This window comes from Pseudophryne corroboree, chromosome 4, assembly GCF_028390025.1.
Source record: "Pseudophryne corroboree isolate aPseCor3 chromosome 4, aPseCor3.hap2, whole genome shotgun sequence".
NCBI classification, from domain to species: domain Eukaryota; kingdom Metazoa; phylum Chordata; class Amphibia; order Anura; family Myobatrachidae; genus Pseudophryne; species Pseudophryne corroboree.
In genome coordinates, this window is record NC_086447.1 from 642,653,523 (window position 1) to 642,667,874 (window position 14,352).

Genomic DNA, 14,352 nt, shown 5'->3' on the forward strand with positions numbered 1-14,352 from the left:
GTCTGACACTGCAGTGCCACTCCTAGATGGGCCAGGTGTTTGTGCCGCACACTTGTATCACTTATCTTTGTCATCCAGCCACCTCGGTGCGACCTTTTGACCTAAAAACAATATTGTGAGGTGTGAGGTGTTCAGAATAGACTGGAAATGAGTAGAAATGAATGTTATTGAGGTTAATAATACTGTAGGATCAAAATTACCCCCAAATTTATTAATTTTTATTGGCAAAAATATTGCACATCATGTATCCAAAAGATTATCTCATCATTACAATGAGACATTTTAGAAATATGTGCTTTGTTCTTCCTCACAAATACTTATTGGTTGGTTGCTAACAGAGATGAGCGAGTACAGTTCCCTGAGAACCGACCACCCCCCCCCCCCCTGTCCCGAACTTCATGCTCCGAGTCCGGCTGGGGTTTCCCTGCCAGACTCAGAAACCAGAACGAGGCAAAACATCATCATCCCGCTGTCGAATTCTCACTGGTTTAGGATTTTATATAAGGAGCCGCGCATCGCTGCCATTTTTACTCCAGTCCTGGAGAGTGTAGCGAGAGGATGTGTCTCCTCAGTGTCTGTGCAGGAAAGTGGCGTGGCGCGTGGGGTGGCGACTTGCTGTTTTATGTCATTCCAGTGGTGCTGTCTTGTGCTGTATCAGTCCACTGGTGGTGTCTTGTACTGCATCAGCTCAGTCACAGTTGTGGTGTCCTGTGCTGCCATAAGTCTAGTGTTGCTGTATAAGTCCAGTCCAGTGGTGCTGTCTTGTGCTGTATAAGTCCAGAGGTGGTGTCATGTGCTGCCATAAGTCCAGTGGTGGTGTCCTGTGCTGCCATAAGTCCAGTGCTGCTGTATACGTTCAGTTCAGTGGTGCTGTCTTGTGCTGCATAAGTCTAGTGGTGGTGTGTTGTGCTGCATCAGTCCAGTCACTCCATTGGTGGTGTCCTGTGCTGCCATAAGTCCAGTGGTGCTGGTGTATAAGTCCAGTCGTGCTTTCTTGTGCTGCATCAGTCGAGTGGTGGTGTCCTGTGCTGCCATAAGTCCGGTGGTGGTGTTCTGTGCTGCCATAAGTCCAGTGGTGCTGCCAAATAAGTCCAGTCCAGTGGTGTTGCCGAATAAGTCCAGTGGTACTGCTGTATAAGTCCAGCGGTACTGCCATATAAGTTCAGGGGTACTGCCATATAAGTGCAGTGGTACTGCCGTATAAGTCCAGCGGTACAGCCGTATAAGTCCAGGGGTACTGCTGTATAGATCCAGTGCTGCTGTCTGTGCTGTATATCATCTTCTCCAAATAAAGGGGTTATTAATATTTAATCCAAATAATTTTTACAGGGTTTGCCCTGTGTGATGTAGGGGTACACTCTCCTGTGCTGCATATTATTATAATAACTCCAAATAAAAGGGTTATTATCCAAATAATTTTTACAGGCTTTGCTGTGTGAGTGTGTGTGTGTGTGTGTGTGTGTGTGTGTGTGTGTGTGTGTGTGTGTGTGTGTGTGTGTGTGTGTGTGTGGTTTAGGGGTACGTTCTCCTGTACTGTATATTGTTATAATCTCTCCAAATAAAAGGGTTTTTATCCAAATAATTTTTACAGGGTTTGCCTTGTGTGGTGTAGGTGTATGCTCTCCTGTGCCGCATATTGTTATATAACCCCAGAAAAATAATGGAGAACAAAAATTTGGAGAATAAAATAGGGAAGATCAAGAACCACTTCCACCTAGTGCTGAAGCTGCTGTCACTAGTCATGACATAGACGATGTAATGCCATCAACGTCGTCTGCCAAGGCCGATGCCCAATGTCATAGTAGAGGGCATGTAAAATCCCAAAAGCCAAAGTTCAGTAAAATCACCCAAAAAAATAAATTTAAATCATCTGAGGAGAAACGTAAACTTGCCAATATGCCATTTACGACACAGAGTGGCAAGGAACAGCTAAGGCCCTGGCCTATGTTCATGACTAGTGGTTCAGCTTCACAAGATGATGGAAGCCCTCATTCTCCAGCTAGAAAACTTAAAAGAGTTAAGCTGGCAAAAGCACAGCAAAGAACTGTGTGTTCTAAGATGGTATCATAAATCAACAAGGAGAGTCCAAGTGTGTCGGCAGTTGTGATGCCTGACCTTCCCAACACTGGACGGGAAGAGGTGGCTCCTTCCACCATTTGCATTCAATTGCTGGCAGGAGCATTTTCTGATATTCAAATTGAAGATGTCACTGTTGAAGTACACCAGGATGAGGATATGGGTGTTGCTGGCGCTGAGGTTGAAGTTGACGAGGATTCTGATGGTGATGTGGTTTGTTTAAATGAGGCACCGGTTGAGACAGTTGTTGTCCGTTTGATGAATAAGCCCATTGTCATGCCTGGGCAAAATATCAAAAAAGCCACCTCTTCAGTGTGGAATTATTTCTCCACAAATCCAGACAACAGGTGTCAAGCCATTTGTTGCCTTTGTCAATCCATAATAAGTAGGGGTAAGGATGTTAATCATCTTGAAACATCTTCTCTTATACGTCACCTGCAGCACATTCATCATACTGTAAGTCATTGTCATGTTCAGAAACTTTGGGTAATAGCTTAAGCAGTCCACTGACATCTAAATGATGTGGTTTTGTTTGTTTGAACATTATTTCTCTGTGAGGATGTAAACACTGAAGGGGGGGGGGGGGTGGAATCTGAGGATGAGGACAACATCTTGCCTCTGTAGAGCCAGCTTGTGCAAGGAGAGATTAATTGCTTCTTTTATGGTGGAGGACCAAACAAACCAATCATTTCAGCCACAGTCATGTGGCAGACCTTATAGCTGAAATTACTGGTTTGTTAAAGTGTGCATGTCCTGTTTATACAACATAAGGATGGGTGGGAGGGACAAAGGATAATTCCATCTTGCACCTCTTTTTCACGTTCTACATGAGTTGACAATTGTCTCACTAGCAGGTCTTTGCACCTCTGCAGACTTGTGTCCACTGGAAAGAGAGATACAACGTAGGCTTTAAACCTAGATCGAGCATGGTGGCCAAAATGTAGTGCTCTGATTTCAACAGATTGACTACCCTTGAATCCTGGCAAAATGAATGAAGGGCTCCATCCACAAGTCCCACATACTTAGCAGAATCGCTCCGTCTTAGCTCTTCCTTCAATTTCTCCAGCTGCTTCTGCTAAAGCCTGATGAGGGGAATGACCTGACTCAAGCTGGCAGTGTCTGAACTGACTTCACGTGTGGCAAGTTTGAAGGGTTGGAGAACCTTGCACAACACGGAAATCATTCTCCACTGCTTATGAGTCAGGTGCACTCCCCTTCCTTTGCCTATATCATAGGTGGATGCATAGGTTTGAATGGCCTTTCCCAGTGGCAAACGCAGGATTTTCATTGGGGGGTTTCCGTACATGTATTCGTGTGTGTGTGTGTGTGTGTGTGTGTGTGTGTGTGTGTGTGTGTGTGTGATATATATACTCACACACATACAGTACATCTGTACATAGACATACATACACACACACACACACACACACACACACACACACATACTGTGCAGTAGCATACTTACACACATAGTAAACATGCACACATACATGCATAGTCACACAGTATACAAGCACACAGCACACATACATGCATAGACATAGTATACATGCACACAGCACACATACATGCATGGACACAGTATACATGCACACAGCACACATACATGCATAGACACACAGTATACATACACGCAGCACACATACATACACAGCACACATACATACACAGTATACATGCACACAAACATACACAACTCACATACATACACAGTATACATGCACACATACATACATACATACATACATACACACACAGTATACATGCACACAGCACACATACATGCATAGACATAGTATATAGGCACACAGCACACATACATACATACATACATACATACACAGACACACTGTATACATGCACACATACATACATGCATGCATAGACACAGTATATATGCACACAGCACACATACATACACAGTACACATGCACACAGCACACATACATACACAGTATGCATGCACACATACATACACAGTATACATGCACACAGCACACATACATACACAGTATACATGCACACAGCACACATACATACATACATACATACATACATACATACATACATACACAGTATACATTCACACAGCACACATACATACACAGTACACATGCACACAGCACACATACATACACAGTATGCATGCACACATACATACACAGTATACATGCACACAGCACACATACATACACAGTATACATGCACACAGCACACATACATACATACATACATACATACATACATACATACATACACAGTATACATTCACACAGCACACATACATACACAGTATGGATGCACACATACATACACAGTATAAATGCACACATACATACACAGTATACATGCACACAGTATAGAGATATATACACACACACATTAACAGGAAGCACAGCCCCCCAACCCAGCACTTATACACATGCTACTCACACAACCAGTGCTGGCCGGGTGAGGTATATGCTGTACCAGTTACTGCAGCAATTTATTATCGAGTGTCCTTTCTTCACCCCCCGACATACAGTAAATGACACATGCACCAGGCTCCTGCAGCAGAATCACTGTGAGTGCTGAACACAGTGACAGCACAGCAGCCACTGCCTCACTCGACTGTTTCAATTCAAAGCCCCTTCTTGACTTGTACTGCCTGAGAGGAGCTGTGTGTAGCCGCTGCAGCTCCCCCTGCAGGCAGCCAGCAGCCAGCTTCTCACTGTCACTCGGACAGTATAAGGAGACGAGGAGGGAGCTGCACGAGCGTCTCTGTATATAGAAAAAAAATCGTCCACCTGCGCCAATAGATCGGTGGCCAGGGGGGGGTTTCTAGGTACTCAGAAACCCCCCCTGCGTGCGCGTATGCCTTTTCCTGCTCCTCAATCCTCCTAAACATATAGAGTGTTGAATACCACCTCGTTACCACCTCTTGCTTCAGGTGAGGGCAGGGCATGTTCAGGAGTGTTTGCTGGCGCTTCAGTCTTCGGCACACAGTCACTGAATGTCGAAAGTGTCCCACAATTTTTCGGGCCACCGACAGAATCTCCTGCACGACTCTGTAATTTTTCAAAAAAATCTGCACCACCAAAATGATTGTATGTGCAAAATATGGGACGTGCTGGAATTTGCCCAGATGTAATGCACACATAATATTGGTGGCGTTGTCAGATATCACAAATCCCCAGGAGAGTCTAAGTGGGGTAAGCCATTGTGCGATGATGACCCTCAGTTTCCGTAAGAGGTTGTCAGTGGTGTGCCTCTTACGGAAACCAGTGATACACATCATAGCCTGCCTAGGAACAAGTTGGCATTTTTGAGATGCTGCTAATGGTGCCGCTGCTGTTGTTGCTGCGGAAAGCAATACATCTACCCGGTGGGCTGCCACAGTCAAGTAGTCCTTAGTTTGCCTTGCTCCACTTGTCCACATGTCCGTGGTTAAGTGGACACTGGGTACAATTGCATTTAACATGACACTGAGGACACTTTTCTTAATGTCCCTGTACAGTCCGGGAATCGCTAGCCTAGTGAAGTGGAATCTAGACGGAATTTGGTACTGGGGGCACAGTACGTCCATCAACTGTCTAAATACCACCGCACTAAATGCAGATACCAGATGCACGTCTAACACCAGCATAGTTGTTATGGCCTCAGTAATCCACTTTGCAACAGGGTGACTACTGTCATATTTCATCTGCCTCGCAAAGGACTGTTGGACAGTCAATTGCTTAGTTGAAGTAGTACAAGTGGTCTCTCGACTTCCTCTCTGGGATAACGATCGACTCCCAGCAGCAACAACAACAGCAGCAGCAGCAGTAGGAATACCACTCAAGAATCCTCCGGAGGAATCCCGGATAGGAGAGGACTCGTCAGTCATGCCAGTGACGTGGCCTGCAGGACTTGTTACGTTCCTGACTGAGGAGGAAATTGACATTGAGGGAGTTGGTGGTGTGGATTGCAGGAGCTTGGGTACAACAGGAAGAAGGGATTTAGGTGTCAGTGGACTGCTTATGCTTAAACCCAAAGTTTCTGAACTTGACAATGACTTATGATGAATGTGCTACAGGTGACATATAAGGGAGGATGTTCCTAGGTGGCTAACATCCTTACCCCTACTTATTATGGATTGACAAAGGCAACACATGGCTGGACACCTGTTGTCCAGATTTCTGGAGAAATTATTTCACTTTTTTGGTGTTTTGCCCAGGCATGACAATGGGCTTTTTCATCCCATGGCCAACAACTGTTTCCACTGGTGCCTTATTCAAACAAACCACATCACCATCAGAATCCTCATTGTCAACTTCCTCCTCAGTGCCAGCTACACCAATATCCTCCTCATTCTGGTGTACTTCTTCAGTGACATCCTCAATCTCAGTATCAGCAACTGGACTAGCGATGCTCCTCCCAGCACTCTCAAGGGGTGTGCAAATGGTGGTAGGAGCCTCCTCTTCCCATACAGTCTTGGAAAGGTCAGGCCTAGACATCGCAACCGTGGACACACTTGGACTCTCCTTGGGGATTTATGATATCTCTGAATGCACGGTTGTTTTTAACAAGCTTAATTTTTATAATCAAGAGGGATTAGGGCTTCCATCCTCATGAGAAGCTGAACCACCAGTCATGCATATAAGCCAAGGCCTTAGCCTTTCCTTGCCACTTCGAGTCGTGAATGGCATATTGCCAATTTTACGTTTCTCATCAGATAATTTCTTTCTTTTTCTGAATATTAATTTTTGATTCTTGGATTTTACATGTCCTCTATGACATTGGGCATCGGCCTTAGCAGACGACGCTGATGGAATTGCATTGTCAGTGTCATGACTGGTGGCAGCAGCGGCTTCAGCACTAGTACTAGGAATTGGAAGTGGTTCCTGATCTTTCACTATTTTTTCCTCAAAAGTTTTGTTTTTCATTTGACAGGACAGCACCCCTTTATTTTCACAGAACCTCTGTATTTTTACAGCATACAGGACAGGGCCAGTGTACCTTTATTTTAACCACAGTACCCCTGTATTTTTACAGCATAGAAGACATGACCAACACCCCCGAAATTTGAACAACACCCCTGTAATTTTACAGCATACAGGACAGGGCCAGTGTACATTTATTTTCACTGCACACTTCAGTCGACAGTCATTAGGTTGACCACAATTGGTCAACATGCATTAGGTCGACATGGTCTATAGGTCAACATGGTCACTAGGTCAACATGTAAAAAGGTCGACATGAGTTTTTCACATATTTTAAAAAAATTTGCACTTATTCATACTTTACGATCCACGTGGACTACGATTGGAAATAGTAACCTGTCCGCAGCATGGCGAGCGCAGCAAGCCATGTGAGGGGACATGGTGCACTAATTCAGATTACCGGTCCCTTAACGAAGAAAATGACACCAAATTTGTTTAAAAAACTCATGTCGTCCTTTTTCCATGTCGACCTTGTTCATGTCAACCTAATGACCATGTCGACCTATGTCAGGTGTCGACCTAGTCACTGTCCACCAATAGTGGTCGACCTAATTACTGTCGACCTAAGTGTGGTTAACCCTATGACCCATACCCAATTTTTACAGCATACAAGACAGGGCCAGTGTACATTTATTTTCACTGCACCCCTGAATTTTTACAGCATACAAGATAGGGCCAGTATACATTTATTTTCACTGCACCACTGAATTTTTACAGCATACAAGACAGGGACAGTGTACATTTATTTTCTCTGCACCCCTGAATTTTTACAGCATACATGACAGGGACAGTGTACATTTATTTTCTCTGCACCCCTGATTTTTTACAGCATACAAGACAGTGCCAGTGTACATTTATTTTCTCAGCACCCCTGAATTTTTACAGCATACAAGACAGGGACAGCACCCAGTGGCATAACTACTGCCCCGCAGCCCTTGCGGTGGCTTGGAGGTGCAGGGCTGCGGGGGGCTCCGCCAGTGATTTAGCGCAGAGCAGATTGACATGTGGACGAGCCATCCGCATGTCAATCTGCTGTCTCCCTGCTTCAGTAGCCGCTGCTGTGAAGGAGGGACTCGGAGGGCACAGCGCGCGCCTCTCCTGTGTCCCTCCTGCATCTCCGGCGTGTCTATTAAATGAAGTGCCTGTTCGTGAGCTCTGATTGGCTCATGAACCGGCACTTCATTTAACAGACACGCCGGAGATGCAGGAGGGACACAGGAGAGGCGCGCGCTGTGCCCTACGTGTCCCTCTTCACAAAACAGCGGGGGAGCGGGGGGAGCTGTACCTTGGGGAGCATATGTGGCACTGGGGGAGGGGGAGCTTTTTTGGCACTTGGGGGCATATGTGGCACTGAGGGGCATATGTGACACTGGGGGCTATATGTGTACCTGGCACTTGGGGGGGGCATATTTGGCATTGGGGGCATGTGTGTACCTGGCACTGTGGGGGAATATCTGGCACTGGGGGCATATGTGGCAATGGGAGCACTGCCCTAGCAACAAGCATTACCCCCTAGCAACGAGCTTGACACCCAGTGCATGACACCCCTGGCAACGAGCATGACACCCAGTGCATGAAACCCCTGGCAACGAGCATGACACCCAGTGCATGAAACCCCTGGCAACGAGCATGACACCCAGTGCATGAAACCCCTGGCAACAAGCATGACACCCTGAGCATGAAAACCCCTGGCACCGTGCATGGAACCAAGAGCATGAAACCCCTGGCAACGAGCATGACACCCAGTGCATGAAACCCCTGGCAACGAGCATGACACCCTGAGCATGAAAACCCCTTGCACCGTGCATGGAACCAAGAGCATGAAACCCCTGGCAACGAGCAGGTAATTTAAAAGTAACTAGAAGCCTTACTGTAGGACTTAATGTGTAATGGGCATTGAGGTGTGTGGCATAATGTATCACGGACATTGCAGTGTGTCATAATGTGTCACAGGCATTACGGTGTGTGGCATACTATATCACGGGCATTGTGGTACGTTGTATAATGTCTCAGTGGCACTGCAGTGTGGCATAATGTATAACGGGCATTGCGGTGTGTGGCATAGGGTATAACGGGTATTGCTGTATGGGTCACAGGCATTACGGTGTGTGCTATACTATATCACGGGCATTGTGGTATGTGGTATAATGTCTCAGGATCATTGCAGTGTGTGGCATAATGTATCACGGACATTGCGGTGTGTGTCATAATGTGTCAGGCATTACGGTGTGTGGCATACTATATCACGGGTATTGTGGTATGTGGTATAATGTCTCAGGGTCATTGTGGTGTGTGTCATACTGTGTCACAGACATTGTATGTGCTATAATGTATCAGGGGCATTGCAGTGTGTAGCATAATGTATAATGGGCATTGCGATTCCTGTCATAATGTGTCACAGGCATTACGGTGTGTGGCATAATGTGTCGGGGGCATTTTGGTGTGTGCATATTGTGTCATGTGCATTATTGTGTGTGGCATAATGTCTAAGGGCCATTGCAGTATGTGGCATAATGTATACTGGGCATTACTATAAGGAGGAAAAATGACAAATAATGTAAGGGGCATGAATCAGGATTCTTTTTCTTTCCTGTGATGGCTAACATCTGGGCGTGCAGGTTGCAAAACTGGGGTATAAGGAAGTCTTTTCCTGCAATGCTACGCCCCTTTATGTTAGAGATGAGCGGGTTCGGTTTCTCTGAATCCGAACCCGCCCGAACTTCATGTTTTTTTACACGGGTCCGAGCGACTCGGATCTTCACGCCTTGCTCGGTTAACCCGAGCGCGCCCGAACGTCATCATCACGCTGTCGGATTCTCGCGAGGCTCGGATTCTATCGCGAGACTCGGATTCTATATAAGGAGCCGCGCGTCGCGGCCATTTTCACACGTGCATTGAGATTGATAGGGAGAGGACGTGGCTGGCGTCCTCTCCGTTTAGAAATTAAAATAGATAGGAGAGTGAGAGTGAGACACTTCATTTACTTACTGGAGCTTAGGAGGAGTTATACTAGTGACTGATGACCAGTGACCTGACCACCAGTGCAGTTTTATAATTTATTATTATTTAATAATCCGTTCTGTTCTTGTTCTCTGCCTGAAAAAAACGATACACAGTGACTCAGTCACACTCACATACCACATCTGTGCTCAGCCCAGTGTGCTGCATCATCTATGTATAATATCTGACTGTGCTCACACAGCTTAATTGTGGGGGAGACTGGGGAGCAGTTATAGGTTATAGCAGGAGCCAGGAGTACATATTAAACAGTGCACACTTTTGCTGCCAGAGTGCCACTGCCAGTGTGACTGACCACTGACCACTGTGACCAGTGACCTGACCACACTGACCACCAGTATAGTATATTGGGATTGTCTGCCTGAAAAAGTACACTCGTCGTGTGACTTGTGTGGTGTTTTTTTATTCTATAAAAATTAAAAAACTCATTCTGCTGACAGACAGTGTCCAGCAGGTCCGTCATTATATAATATATACCTGTCCGGCTGCAGTAGTGATATATATATATTTTTTATATCATTATTTATCATCCAGTCTATACTAGCAGCAGACACAGTACGGTAGTTCACGGCTGTAGCTACCTCTGTGTCGGCACTCGGCAGTCCATCCATAATTGTATACCACCTACCCGTGGTTTTTTTTTTCTTTCTTCTTTATACATACTACATCTCATTATCATCTAGTCTATATTAGCAGCAGACACAGTACAGTACGGTAGTCCACGGCTGTAGCTACCTCTGTGTCGGCACTCGGCAGTCCATCCATAATTGTATACCACCTACCCGTGGTTTTTTTTTTCTTTCTTCTTTATACATACTACATCTCATTATCAACCAGTCTATATTAGCAGCAGACACAGTACGGTAGTTCACGGCTGTAGCTACCTCTGTGTCGGCACTCGGCAGTCCATCCATAATTGTATACCACCTACCCGTGGTTTTTTTTTTCTTTCTTCTTTATACATACATACTACATCTCATTATCATCCAGTCTATATTAGCAGCAGACACAGTACAGTACGGTAGTCCACGGCTGTAGCTACCTCTGTGTCGGCACTCGGCAGTCCATCCATAATTGTATACCACCTACCCGTGGTTTTTTTTTTCTTTCTTCTTTATACATACTACATCTCATTATCATCCAGTCTATATTAGCAGCAGACACAGTACAGTACGGTAGTCCACGGCTGTAGCTACCTCTGTGTCGGCACTCGGCACTCGGCAGTCCATCCATAATTGTATACCACCTACCCGTGGTTTTTTTTTTCTTTCTTCTTTATACATACTACATCTCATTATCAACCAGTCTATATTAGCAGCAGACACAGTACAGTACGGTAGTCCACGGCTGTATCTACCTCTGTGTCGGCACTCGGCAGTCCATCCATAATTGTATACCACCTACCCGTGTTTTTTTTTTCCTTTCTTCTTTATACATACTACATCTCATTATCATCCAGTCTATATTAGCAGCAGACACAGTACAGTACGGTAGTCCACGGCTGTAGCTACCTCTGTGTCGGCACTCGGCAGTCCATCCATAATTGTATACCACCTACCCGTGGTTTTTTTTTCTTTCTTCTTTATACATACTACATCTCATTATCAACCAGTCTATATTAGCAGCAGACACAGTACAGTACGGTAGTCCACGGCTGTAGCTACCTCTGTGTCGGCACTCGGCAGTCCATCCATAATTGTATACCACCTACCCGTGGTTTTTTTTTTCTTTCTTCTTTATACATACTACATCTCATTATCATCCAGTCTATATTAGCAGCAGACACAGTACAGTACGGTAGTCCACGGCTGTAGCTACCTCTGTGTCGGCACTCGGCAGTCCATCCATAATTGTATACCACCTACCCGTGGTTTTTTTTTTCTTTCTTCTTTATACATACTACATCTCATTATCATCCAGTCTATATTAGCAGCAGACACAGTACAGTACGGTAGTCCACGGCTGTAGCTACCTCTGTGTCGGCACTCTGCAGTCCATCCATAATTGTATACCACCTACCCGTGTTTTTGTTTTCCTTTCTTCTTTATACATACTACATCTCATTATCAACCAGTCTATATTAGCAGCAGACACAGTACAGTACGGTAGTCCACGGCTGTAGCTACCTCTGTGTCGGCACTCGGCAGTCCATCCATAATTGTATACCACCTACCCGTGGTTTTTTTTTTCTTTCTTCTTTATACATACTACATCTCATTATCATCCAGTCTATATTAGCAGCAGACACAGTACAGTACGGTAGTCCACGGCTGTAGCTACCTCTGTGTCGGCACTCGGCAGTCCATCCATAATTGTATACCACCTACCCGTGGTTTTTTTTTTCTTTCTTCTTTATACATACATACTACATCTCATTATCATCCAGTCTATATTAGCAGCAGACACAGTACAGTACGGTAGTCCACGGCTGTAGCTACCTCTGTGTCGGCACTCGGCAGTCCATCCATAATTGTATACCACCTACCCGTGGTTTTTTTTTTCTTTCTTCTTTATACATACTACATCTCATTATCATCCAGTCTATATTAGCAGCAGACACAGTACAGTACGGTAGTCCACGGCTGTAGCTACCTCTGTGTCGGCACTCGGCACTCGGCAGTCCATCCATAATTGTATACCACCTACCCGTGGTTTTTTTTTTCTTTCTTCTTTATACATACTACATCTCATTATCAACCAGTCTATATTAGCAGCAGACACAGTACAGTACGGTAGTCCACGGCTGTATCTACCTCTGTGTCGGCACTCGGCAGTCCATCCATAATTGTATACCACCTACCCGTGTTTTTTTTTTTCTTTCTTCTTTATACATACTGCATCTCATTATCATCCAGTCTATATTAGCAGCAGACAAAGTACAGTACGGTAGTCCACGGCTGTAGCTACCTCTGTGTCGGCACTCGGCAGTCCATCCATAATTGTATACCACCTACCCGTGGTTTTTTTTTCTTTCTTCTTTATACATACTACATCTCATTATCAACCAGTCTATATTAGCAGCAGACACAGTACAGTACGGTAGTCCACGGCTGTAGCTACCTCTGTGTCGGCACTCGGCAGTCCATCCATAATTGTATACCACCTACCCGTGGTTTTTTTTTCTTTCTTCTTTATACATACTACATCTCATTATCATCCAGTCTATATTAGCAGCAGACACAGTACAGTACGGTAGTCCACGGCTGTAGCTACCTCTGTGTCGGCACTCGGCAGTCCACCCATAATTGTATACCACCTACCCGTGGTTTTTTTTTTCTTTCTTCTTTATACATACTACATCTCATTATCATCCAGTCTATATTAGCAGCAGACACAGTACAGTACGGTAGTCCACGGCTGTAGCTACCTCTGTGTCGGCACTCTGCAGTCCATCCATAATTGTATACCACCTACCCGTGTTTTTGTTTTCCTTTCTTCTTTATACATACTACATCTCATTATCAACCAGTCTATATTAGCAGCAGACACAGTACAGTACGGTAGTCCACGGCTGTAGCTACCTCTGTGTCGGCACTCGGCAGTCCATCCATAATTGTATACCACCTACCCGTGGTTTTTTTTTTTCTTTCTTCTTTATACATACTACATCTCATTATCATCCAGTCTATATTAGCAGCAGACACAGTACAGTACGGTAGTCCACGGCTGTAGCTACCTCTGTGTCGGCACTCGGCAGTCCATCCATAATTGTATACCACCTACCCGTGGTTTTTTTTTTCTTTCTTCTTTATACATACTACATCTCATTATCATCCAGTCTATATTAGCAGCAGACACAGTACAGTACGGTAGTCCACGGCTGTAGCTATCTCTGTGTCGGCACTCGGCAGTCCATCCATAATTGTATACCACCTACCCGTGGTTTTTTTTTTCTTTCTTCTTTATACATACTACATCTCATTATCAACCAGTCTATATTAGCAGCAGACACAGTACAGTACGGTAGTCCACGGCTGTAGCTACCTCTGTGTCGGCACTCGGCAGTCCATCCATAATTGTATACTAGTATCCATCCATCTCCATTGTTTACCTGAGGTGCCTTTTAGTTGTGCCTATTAAAATATGGAGAACAAAAATGTTGAGGTTCCAAAATTAGGGAAAGATCAAGATCCACTTCCACCTCGTGCTGAAGCTGCTGCCACTAGTCATGGCCGAGACGATGAAATGCCAGCAACGTCGTCTGCCAAGGCCGATGCCCAATGTCATAGTACAGAGCATGTCAAATCCAAAACACCAAATATCAGTAAAAAAAGGACTCCAAAACCTAAAATAAAAT